Source organism: Phocoena phocoena, chromosome 2 (genome assembly GCF_963924675.1).
Source record: "Phocoena phocoena chromosome 2, mPhoPho1.1, whole genome shotgun sequence".
In the NCBI taxonomy this organism is placed as follows: domain Eukaryota; kingdom Metazoa; phylum Chordata; class Mammalia; order Artiodactyla; family Phocoenidae; genus Phocoena; species Phocoena phocoena.
The window spans coordinates 74541664-74552779 of record NC_089220.1 but is presented as its reverse complement, the minus strand read 5'-3'; positions in this window follow the sequence as shown (position 1 = coordinate 74552779).

The following is an 11116-nucleotide window of genomic DNA, read 5'->3' as shown; positions in this document are numbered from 1 at the left end:
GCCCCTGGTGGAGAGAAGGGAAAGGCCCTTCAACCCTGAGCCGTGTCTGGATCCCCATCCTCTCTAGTATCCGCAGGGTTTTTCTACCTGCCCCCGGAGCTGAGGCTCACGTGAGCCTCCGCCCAGGGTCCAGTGGGGAGCCTCCAGCCGGCAGTTGCCTGTCCTCATCAGCCACAGGATGGTTCTCACTGCCTGGCCCCCCATCCCTGCCACCTGTCCTTCTGGTCTCCAGCTCATCAGCCCCCGACCCCCCGTCACTCTCTCCCAGCGGCTGGTTCCAGGTGCTGCTCCGAGGTTCTGGGCAGTAGGCTGGGCCTGGCCCCAGAACCAGGGCAGCTCTTGCCTACTCCTTCACTTTTGTAAAGCCAACCCTTTCACCAGAATAGTATTAACTCCTGGTGCTTTGTACTACCGGTCCAGCTGCCTTGGGCTCCTTTTCTATATTAATAAATAAATGAGTCAAAACTGCCTTTGGTCATGATGTTTAATATTGCTCCAACAAGAGTGGTGCTGAATTCACAACAGCTCCCGTGCCGCCTGAGTCAGAGGAGGGGCCCCGAGAGGTACCCACGCACAGGCCACTCGACTCCCTCTCCCGTTTAGTGCAGCATCCGCCCCTTAAGAGGATGGATAAGGGCTGGATGGGCCAAGCCCCAACTCACAGGAGAATTAGGCTGAACTGGGTGCTCCCTACTGCCCATTAAATAGCCCTATCATCTGAAGTTCACCTTGGCCTTCACCTGGACTGCTCCCTAGGGCCTATTCTAACTCCTACTCACCCTCAACCTCAACTCAAATATTCCTTCTGCAGGGAAGCTTTCCCCTGAACCCCTAGACTAGACTCGCACCCCCTCTTCTGTGTCTCCATGGCATACTCGAATGCCCCTTGGTAAAACTCATAAACTTGTAGTCACTTGTTTCGTGTCTGTCTTTCCTCCCTAGATCACAAGCTGCTTAAGGACAGGGGGCACGTCTGGTGCCTAGTTCATGTTCAGTAGATGTTTATTTTGATTGAGCCAAGGGAAGTGAGGCACGCCAAGTGTTCAGACATGTTCAAATCATTACCAGCGGTGCCTGCTGTGCTGGCTGACTCCAGCTAGGCCCAGAATTTAACAGCTCAAAATGGCACTTAATCCTACATTTGTCATCATGAATGAATGAATGAACAAATGAATGGAACTCCTGGGTATAATTACAAAGCTCTGGTCTATCCGAGGACCCTGCATATTCTCTGACTGAAGATTGCTTGATGGCCAACACCTGCCATATGGAGGCGAGGGCAGGTTTTTGTTTTTGTTTTTGTTTTGGCCTTGCCACTCGGTTTATGGGATCTTAGTGCCCCAACCAGGTATCGAACCTGGGGTTCCGGCAGTGAGAGTGCCAAGTCCTAACCACTGGACCACCAGGGAAGTCCTGAGGACAGGTATTTAGAGCCAAGCACTAGGGCTGTGATAGTGAAGAAATGTGGTCCCTGCCTCCATGGGAAATTACATTCTACATGAAGACTCGTGTTTAATCAGATTATTGCATCAATTAGTAAAAAACTGCAACTTAAAAGTGCAGCCCTTGAGAGGTTGGGAAGGTGTCCCTGGGGAAGTGTGACAGCTGAGCCTGAAGGAAGAGCAGGTGAAAGGAGTAGGGGGGCAGGTCTGTGGAGAGACCTATTAGCAGGAACAATGGCTGTGAAATGAGGTATAGGGTGCGGATCCAGTCCTGCAGGTCCTCTGACTGTGAGAAGAATGTCGTGTTCATCCTAAAAGCGATGGAAAGAAATAACTGGAGCGGGACTTCCCTGGCGGTCCAGTGGTTAAGACTTCATGCTTCCACTGCAGGGGCACAGATTTGATCCCAGGTCAGGGAACTAAGATCCCGCATGCCGTGTGGTGCAGCCAAAGGAAAAAAGAAAAAAGAAAGGAAAAAGAAAAAAATAATAACTGGAGTGAGGGTCAGGGTAGGGTGGGGAGTGTGACAGAATCTGACTTGAGACTGGAAATGACCACTCTGGCTGCTGTGTTGAGTACCGACTGGAGGGGGATGAGTCCCTGCAGGGGGAAACTTTGAGGCCACGGAGTGGTCCAGGCCAGTGATGCTGGTAGCTTGGACTTGGCCAGTGATTAGTGGACATGCAGAGAAGATGCAAGAAATGTTTTGGAGGTAAAATCAAAAAGACTTGATGTCAACGCTGAGTGCTGCTACCATCCCCTTGCAGGAAGGGCCAAGTAAGGCAGTAGTCAGCAAACCCACTCACATCACAAAACAATCTAGGGTATTTTTTTAAATATAAATTCCTCGGCTGTATACTCCAGAGTTTGATTCAGTATACCTGGGTGGAGTTTGACCATGACATCTGCATTTAAACACATTCCCTAGAAGATTCTGAGGCCCCCTGTCTGCAGGTACTGGTCTAAGGGACCCTGTGTCTCTGACCCTTGACCCAGAAGATCCATGTGGAAAAGTAGGGCCTATGGCCCTGGAAGTTCATCTCCTGTTCACTCCTCTCTTTGGGAGGCTGCATAAAATGCTGATCTGATTTTCCCAAACCCAACGCAGTGCAAACACATTCCTCAGGAGTAGGTACAAGAAGAGTCTAAGGGTACAAATGAAGCTATTTACAAAACAGGAATAGAGTTACAGATGTAGAGAACAAACTTATGGTTACCGGGGGGAAAGGAAGAGGGATAAATTGGGAGATTGGGATTGACATATACACACTACTATATATAAAATAGATAACTAATAAGGACCTATTGTATAGCACAGGGAACTCTACTCAGTACTCTGTAATGACCTATATGGGAAAAGAATCTAAAGAAGAGTGGATATATGTATATGTATAACTGAGTCACATTGCTGTACAGCAGAAACTAACACAACATTTTAAATCAGCTACACTCCAATAAAAATTTTTTTTTTAAAAGTCTGAAGAAGGTCACCCAGAGTGCCCCATTTACACTACCATGCCCAAACACATGGATGCATGCAAGCATGTGTGCACACACACACACACACACACACACACACTCCATCTGACTGGGGCATTCCTAATGTTCCCAGGGCTGGGACTAAGAAGTCACTATGAACATACTACCCAATCAGCACCTTTCCTGGTGGGTTCTAAGGATTTATGGTAAGAGTTCATGCTATAAACTTGGGCTCCTCAAAGCCCTAGCAGTTTACAAGGAGGGATTCCACAGATAGACATAAAGGGCTGTGACTAACTCCAGACCCAGAAGGTCTTGCACTGTTCAGTGGCTAGCAGGAAATGTGCTAAATATAACTTCCTCTTCGGGAGATAGACACTGAAATACGTGTGCTAAAAATGCAGTCTGGTTTCATTGCCAAAAGGGTGGTGAAATCTTGATGAATACCTCTGTCCACTCTGGCATGTCACGCTGAAATCTCACAGCTGCAGGTACAGTTTGTGAGCAGATAGAAAATAATCCTATTGGCTGATAAGTGTCCAATGAATGGTGCAAAACATCACTTTTCTCATCATGTGACCTGTCAGTTCACACCAAGTCCTTCTTAGATGGGGTCTGGAGGGTCCTTTTTCTCTGATCTCCACCCCCTCCCCCAGGGTCCTGGTCTATCTGGAGAAAGCAAGTGAGATGCTTGAGATTTTGAGGGTCCGTGCCAACCCCATCCAGGTGAAATAGCTCAAGATGAACCATTTCTTCACTTGCTCATGTTGACTGTTTTTCATAGCATAAGCTCAGCATTATTATACTAGAAAAGCCTTTGCCTTTATCCTACTAAACATCACTCTTCACTAGGGTTGAGGAGGAAAGACAATCTCAGCTTGGCACCTGCGAGAATAATGAATTCCTAGACAGAATACTAAGGATTCATTGAGGCCAACAGATGCACAAAGGCTTCCCCCAACCCAGGAAGACAAGACCACATTCTCCTGGTTGGTGACTCTTAATGGGGTAGGAGGAGCCCTCTGCAGACCTGACCTTGCTAATGATGCTCCTTCCTCCAGTGTGTTCTGAGGCCTGATGCAGAGTTTGTTTTAGGCAACCTTTAGTTGATACATGTGAGAACAAATTATACAACCAGAAGAAACCTGGGACAAAGAGGACTCTGGAGGACATCTGGTTGCAGACAATATTTTCATCTCCTCAGTGCAAAGTGTCTGACTTTGGAAAAGAAAGAGCACAAGGCTGACACCTGACAACTGATGTAGTGTCAAGGACAGAGTTTGGAGGAGGGCTTGTGACTTAAGACAAAAGATTTATGGACCTCTGATAAATTATAAGGTAACTAAAAGAATGGACATTATGTACTTCCCAAAATTTTCAAGGAAAGAGAAAAGTGTCCAAATAAAGCCACTTAAACATGTATTACCCCTACACGGGTCTGCAGACTAGAGCTGGTCCATGACAAAGGGTTTCTGGTCTATGATGAAATAATTTTTTTCAATATTTTTAAATTCTGAAATTATGTCCTTTATAACCCTACCAAGATTTTTTTTTTTTTTTTTTTTTGGTTGCATTGGGTCTTTGTTGCTGTGCACGGGCTTTCTCTAGTTGTGGAGAGCGGGGGCTACTCTTCATTGCAGTGCGCGGGCTTCTCATTGCAGTGGCTTCTCTTGTTGCGGAGCACAGGCTCTAGGTGCATGGGCTTCAGTAGTTGTGGCTCGTGGGCTCTAGAGTGCAGGCTCAGTAGTTGTGGTGCACGGGCTTAGTTGCTCCGTGGCATGTGGGATCTTCCCAGACCAGGGCTCAAACCTATGTCCCCTGCATTGGCAAGCGGATTCTCAACCACTGCGCCACCAGGGAAGCCCTAACCCTACCAAGATTAAGCTATGTTCTTTAATGAAAAGATACTGACATTCTAAGATTGGGGTGGAAGGGAATGTCATTTCTTGCTTGCCAAACACATCAATTTCAAGGGATTTTCCCCTATCATTAATTAATTTTAATAAAATCCTAAAGTCTGGGACGTGCTGCATTAGAGAAGACCAGAATGGGAAAGGAACTTGTAAATTTTTTACATGCAGAAGGACAAAAAATTTTTAAGACTGACAATATCTCGTAATGCCAATGGTGAGGAAGATGGACATTTTTGTACAATGTTTGTGGGTGAGGAAATTGTTACCACAAATTTTGTAGACAATTTGGTAGACTCTACCAAAATAATCTACTGAAATTTAAAATGACAAACGCTATAAGCCATGAGTACTAAGAGTAGGAATTTATGCCAATAACTTTTAGCACCATTGACAAAATACTAGAAATCTCAGTACCCATTGTTTATGAAAGTGACACCTAAAAATAAATTATATAGTTTTATAGGTATTGGCAAGGAATGATATTTTAAAATATCAAATTGCATACAATTCATATAACACCATCCCATTTTTGTACAATAAAAGTTAAGTGTGTATGAATAAATATGCATATGTTCTATAAGCATTAATTACTTGGGAGTAGAACTGGCTGGTAAAACTCTCATGGTTTATTTTATACACTTCTGTACTGGCAGAAATTTTACAATTACTGTGTATTTTCATAGTTAAAAATTAAGGATTAGAAACAAAAAAATCTCTCCTGCCAAAGGTAATCCTCACTTTGATTTATGTTCATCTGTCAGTTGTGTGGGTGAGCTCCATCAGACAGGAGTCAGGTGTGCTCACTTTGATTTGTACCTGGTCCAGCACAGACATTTACCTGTAGCTGAAAAAGCTTGTAGAAGCAAAAAGCATTGCAGGAATGGGCTCCCAGTGGGCTGTATAAGGGCAAATACAAGTAAAGTAAGAGGCTGTGAAATAAAATTCATATTTTATGGCAAGACAAAAAATTTAAACATAAAAAATTCTTCTCTGCCCTTTGGCTTCCTCTCTTCCCCCACTGTGCACTGTGTGTCTGCATTATGCATCACCAGACCTTCCCCATTGGCAGGAATACCTGCTTAACCATAAAGAGCAACATTCTCCCAGCATCAACACTACAACTTCTACAAAGATAGCATGACTTCTTGATCTTGTAAGGGGTCACATTACCCACCACGATGACGTTTAGATCTGGATCATGTAAACTGTCAATGATACATTATTTGATGTGCAGTCTTCTGTCTCAAAAAAATTATATAACTGTGCCTTGACTTCTAATGGGGAGAACAGTTCTCACAGCTTTCTGAGATGCTCTTCCCAAGTTATAATCTTCAAATTTGGCTCCAGTAAAATTTTCCATTTCTTTCTTAGATCGACTGATTAATTTTTCGTCAACAAGGCTTAAAAGGGAAGAGCTGTCTCTCCTCTCCCTTTTCTTAGACATCTACTTTAGAAAACTTGTGAGTTCTACGTTTGTTCTTTGAAATGTATATAAATATTAAAGTATGTATAGGTATATAAATATTAAAGGTATCAATATATACATCTTTAGCCTTAAAAATTTAAATCAGACTCTGGCCAGCTTTGTGACCCAGCAAGTCTTTCTTAAGGAACTGGGAACCATGTCTTTGAAGTGGAATTGAAACTGTGCACCTCAGATTGGGACTGGAACCCACTCGGCCGGGACTCAAACCCAGCCAAAACCCACAGTCTTCTAACTGAGATCACACACCTGGTTTCAGAACTTAATGAAGCTCAGGTTCTTGATGTCTCATCGCAGAAAGAATTCAGTGAGAGACAAAGTGATAGGTAAGAAGTGGATTTATTTAGACAGAAACACACTCCACAGACAGAGTGTAGGCCACCTCAGAAGGTGAGAAAGGCACCAAGTATGGGGTTGTCAGTTTTTATAGGAGTGGGTAATTTCATAGGCTAATGAGTGGGAGGAATATTCCAGCTATTTTAGGAAGGGGCAAGGATTTCAAGGAATTGGGCCACTGCCCAATTTTTTTTTTTTTAAGGAATTTTACTTTTTAAAAAAATTTTATTTATGGCTGTGTTGGGTCTTCATTTCTGTGCGAAGGCTTTCTCTAGTTGCGGCGAGCGGGGTCCACTCTTCATCGCGGTGTGCAGGCCTCTCACTGTCGCTGCCTCTCCTGTTGCGGAGCACAGGCTCCAGACGCGCAGGCTCAGTAGTTGTGGCTCACGGGGCTAGTTGCTCCGCGGCATGTGGGATATTCCCAGACCAGGGCTTGAACCCGTGTCCCTGGCATTGGCAGGCAGATTCTCAACCACTGCGCCACCAGGGAAGCCCACCGCCCACTTTTTGATCCTTATGGTCGGTCTTGGAACTGTCATGATGCCTGTGGGTGTGTCATTTAGCTTGCTGATGTGAGCTTGCTGATACTGAGGCTCAACGTCTAGTGGAAAAAGTTGACTTGTCCGCCATCTTGGATCCATTTGGTTCCACTCAGTTTACGTCATGTCCTCGGGCTATGTCATCTTTACAAAGGTTGTGCCCTGCCTCCTTCCCTCCAGTTTCAATTCAATCTGGCACTGGTGTACAGAGAAGCTGAGTTTTCGGCATCATTCCTGTGTCTTCTAAGGGGATCTAGTTAATGTATAATGCAGATGCACAATGCACACTAAAGAGGAGGGAGGAGTGGGTCAAATGGCAGAGAAAATGGTGATGGTTAAAATTTTCTTGTCCTGCCTTAAAAATAATTTTGTTTTGTCACACTAATGTAGGTTCCTAGGAGAAAGAGGGTAGGGGACCCAAAATTAACAATACCGAGTTTTCTGCCCTCACTGGCATTTGCTGTCTCTTGGGGAAGACAGGCAGACAAGTGTACCAACCACACAAAGGATGAGGAGGCCTAGAAGAAGGAAGTGACTTCTGTGGGCTGAGAATGGAAGTACTTGGCTAAAGGTTCCCAGTGGGAACTTGGAAATTTGTAGGAATTTGTTTCTGCTTTTTAAAAAAATTTTTATTTATTTTTTGCTGCATTGGGTCTTTGTTGCTGCACGTGGCCTTTCTCTAGTTGCAGCAAGCGGGGGCTACTCTTCGTTGCGGTGCGCAGGCTTCTCACTGCAGTGGCTTCTCTTGTTGTAGAGCACAAGCTCTAGGGGCGTGTGCTTCAGTAGCTGCAGCACGTGGGCTCAGTAGTTGTGGCTCGTGGGATCTAGAGCGCAGGCTCAGTAGCTGTGGCGCACAGGCTTAGTTGCTCTGCAGCATTTGGGACCTTTCCGGACCAGAGATCAAACTCATGTCCCCTGCATCGGCAGGTGGATTCTTAACCACTGTGCCACCAAGGAAGTCCTAACTTTTTAAATTTAAATATAACACATACACAGACAAGCACACAACTCACAAGCTCAATGAATTATCATAAAGTGAACACACTGGTGTAACCACCACCTACATCATGAGATAGCGCCCCAGAAGTCCCTCTCTAACTCCTTTCCTCCATCCCAAAGGTAACCTTTATCCTGATTTCTAACATCATGGGTTAGTTTTGCCTGTTTTTGCAATTCATATAAATGGATCCATATAGTATCTGTTGTTTTGTGTCTGGCATCTTTTGCTCAATCTTACATTTGGGAGGTTCAACTGTGCTGCGTGTGATTCATTTTCATTGTCATTTAATAGTTCATCCTTTCACATATGTACACATACCCCTTTAGTCAACTAGCTTGAATGGATCTGTTTTTTTAATTCAAAATATCAATGACTAAGGAAATAATATCATTTTTCTAATCAGGCAGTTTTTTTTTTAAGATCTGAAGCAGAACTCTTACTCTATAGAAATTTATTTAACATGAATAACATGTATAAATTTACGGATAAAGGCACAAACTTACTATAAAGATCAATGATCTCAGAACAGTACCTATATGAGGACAATCCTTCCAGAAAGTTTAAGGCTGCCACCTAATCCTGCTTTAACTTCAGCCACTCCCATGCCTGCCTTCCTCTTACCTGAACATGTTAATAGCTCTGGTGACTGGTTAATTATAATAAGTGACAAGGACAAATATTTTCCAGACGCAGCAAACAATTTTATGATGTGCTAGCAATCCCCATGAGGATGCTGCTCATAAGATTTTTTTAAAAGCATTAGCTTTACTATATAATTGCTGTTTTGTATTAGCCACTACCTCCCTCCAATTGTAAATGATCATAGAATTTTGGAGATGAAAGAATCCCGGTGCTACAACCTTCTCATTCCACAGATAGAGATATTAAATCCAATACAGGTCAAATGAGTTACCCAAGGTAATAAAACTGTTGAAGGAATAAAACCCAGCTCTCCTAAAAGGGAATCCTCATACACCATTGGTGGGAATGTAAGTTGGTGCAGCTACTATGGAAAACAGTATGGAGGTTCCTCAGAAAACTAAAAATAGAGTTGCCATATGATCCAGCAATCCCACTCCTGGGTAGATATCCAGACAAAACTGTAATTCTAAAAGGTACATGTGGGACTTCCCTGGTGGTCCAGTGGCTAAGACTCCATGCTCCCAATGCAGGGGGCCTGGGTTCAATCCCTGGTCAGGGAACTAGATCCCACATGCCGCAACTAACAGTTCAAATGTTGCAACTAAATATCCCGCATGCCACAACTAAAGAGCCCACAAAACACAATGAAGATCCGCGTGCCGCAACTAAGACCCAGCACAGCCAAATAAATAAATAAATAAATACATGCACCCCTATGTTCATAGCAGCACTATTCACAATAGCCAAGACATGGAATCAACCTAAATGTCCATCGACAGATAAATGGATAAAAAAGATATACGATGGAATACTACTCAGCCATAAAAAAGAACAAAATAATGCCATTTGTAGCAACATGATCGGACCTAATATTATGATACTAAGTGAAGTAAGTCAGAAAGAGAAAGACAAATACCATATGATATCACTTATATATAGAATCTAAAATATGACACAAATGAACTTATCTATGAAACAGAAACAGACTCACAGATATAGAGAACAGATCTGTGGTTGCCAAGGGGGAGGTGGGGTGAGGGTCGGATGGATTGGGAGTTTGGGGTTAACAGGTGCAAACTAGTATATATAAAATGGAGGGACTTCCCTGGGGGTCCAGTGGTTAAGAATCTGCCTTCCAATACAGGGGACGTGGGTTCAATCCCTGGTTGGGGAACTAAGATCCCACATGCTGTGGGGCAACTAAGCCTGCGCACCCCAACTACAGAGCCCACATGCTCTGGAGCCCGAGTGCCACAACTAGAGAGAAGCCCGCATGCCACAATGAAAAGCCGTCACGCCACAACAAAAGATCCCACATGCCCAACTAAGACCTGACACAGCCACAAAAAATAAATAGATAGATAAATAAATAGATACATACATTAAAAAAAATGGACAAACAACAAGGTCTTACTGTATAGCACAGGGAACTATATTCAACATCCTGTGATAAACCATAATGGAAAGGACTATAAAAAATAATGTATATAACTGAATCACTTTGCTGTACAGCAGAAATTAACACAACATTGTAAATCAAATATACTTCAATTAAAAAAAAACCAAACAGCTCTCCTGACTAGAGCAGTTTGTTGGAGAAGAAAATCAATGAAGGCTGGAGTTACAGGCAAAGGAGTCATGTGAGATTAAGACTGAGCATGCATAAATAACTTACAGTCTTGAGACAGAGGGCAATGAGCACTGGAATGTGAGTAGAAGGAGGCAGGCACTGGGTCAAGTTACCACTTATCAATTATATGACTCCCTGAAGGCAGAAACTAGATTTTATTCATCTTGGTGTTCTCTAAGCCTAGTACCACATAAGGGACGTGAGAGAGGCTCAGTGAGTGAGTGAGCAAACAAGCAAGTGGATATGAAACGGTACACGCTGGAGAAGTTTATGTAGAGAAGGAAAAAAGGGTGGAGCTTCGGGGAAAGCCCTTGGTTAAATCACCATGGGGAACAAGAGGAATAGTCAGAAAGCAAACCAACAGAAACAGAACCGTGCAGGGTTAAGAAGCAGGGGAGGAGAAATCCAAGATGGCAGGAGCGTCAACAGTGCCAAATATATGGAGAGGTTATGAAGAACAAGAATGAAGAAAAAGTCATTAGTCATTTACAGAAATAAGGCAAAATGTCTGTTACTAAGCTAGACCAGCAGCATATCTTGGCTGGGCACGAGTTGGGGTTCCAGTGCATCTGGGAAGAGCAGATAACATCCATCCTCCACCTGGCATCATTGACATGCTTCCTAAGGTCACACCCCAGAGCATCCACTTATG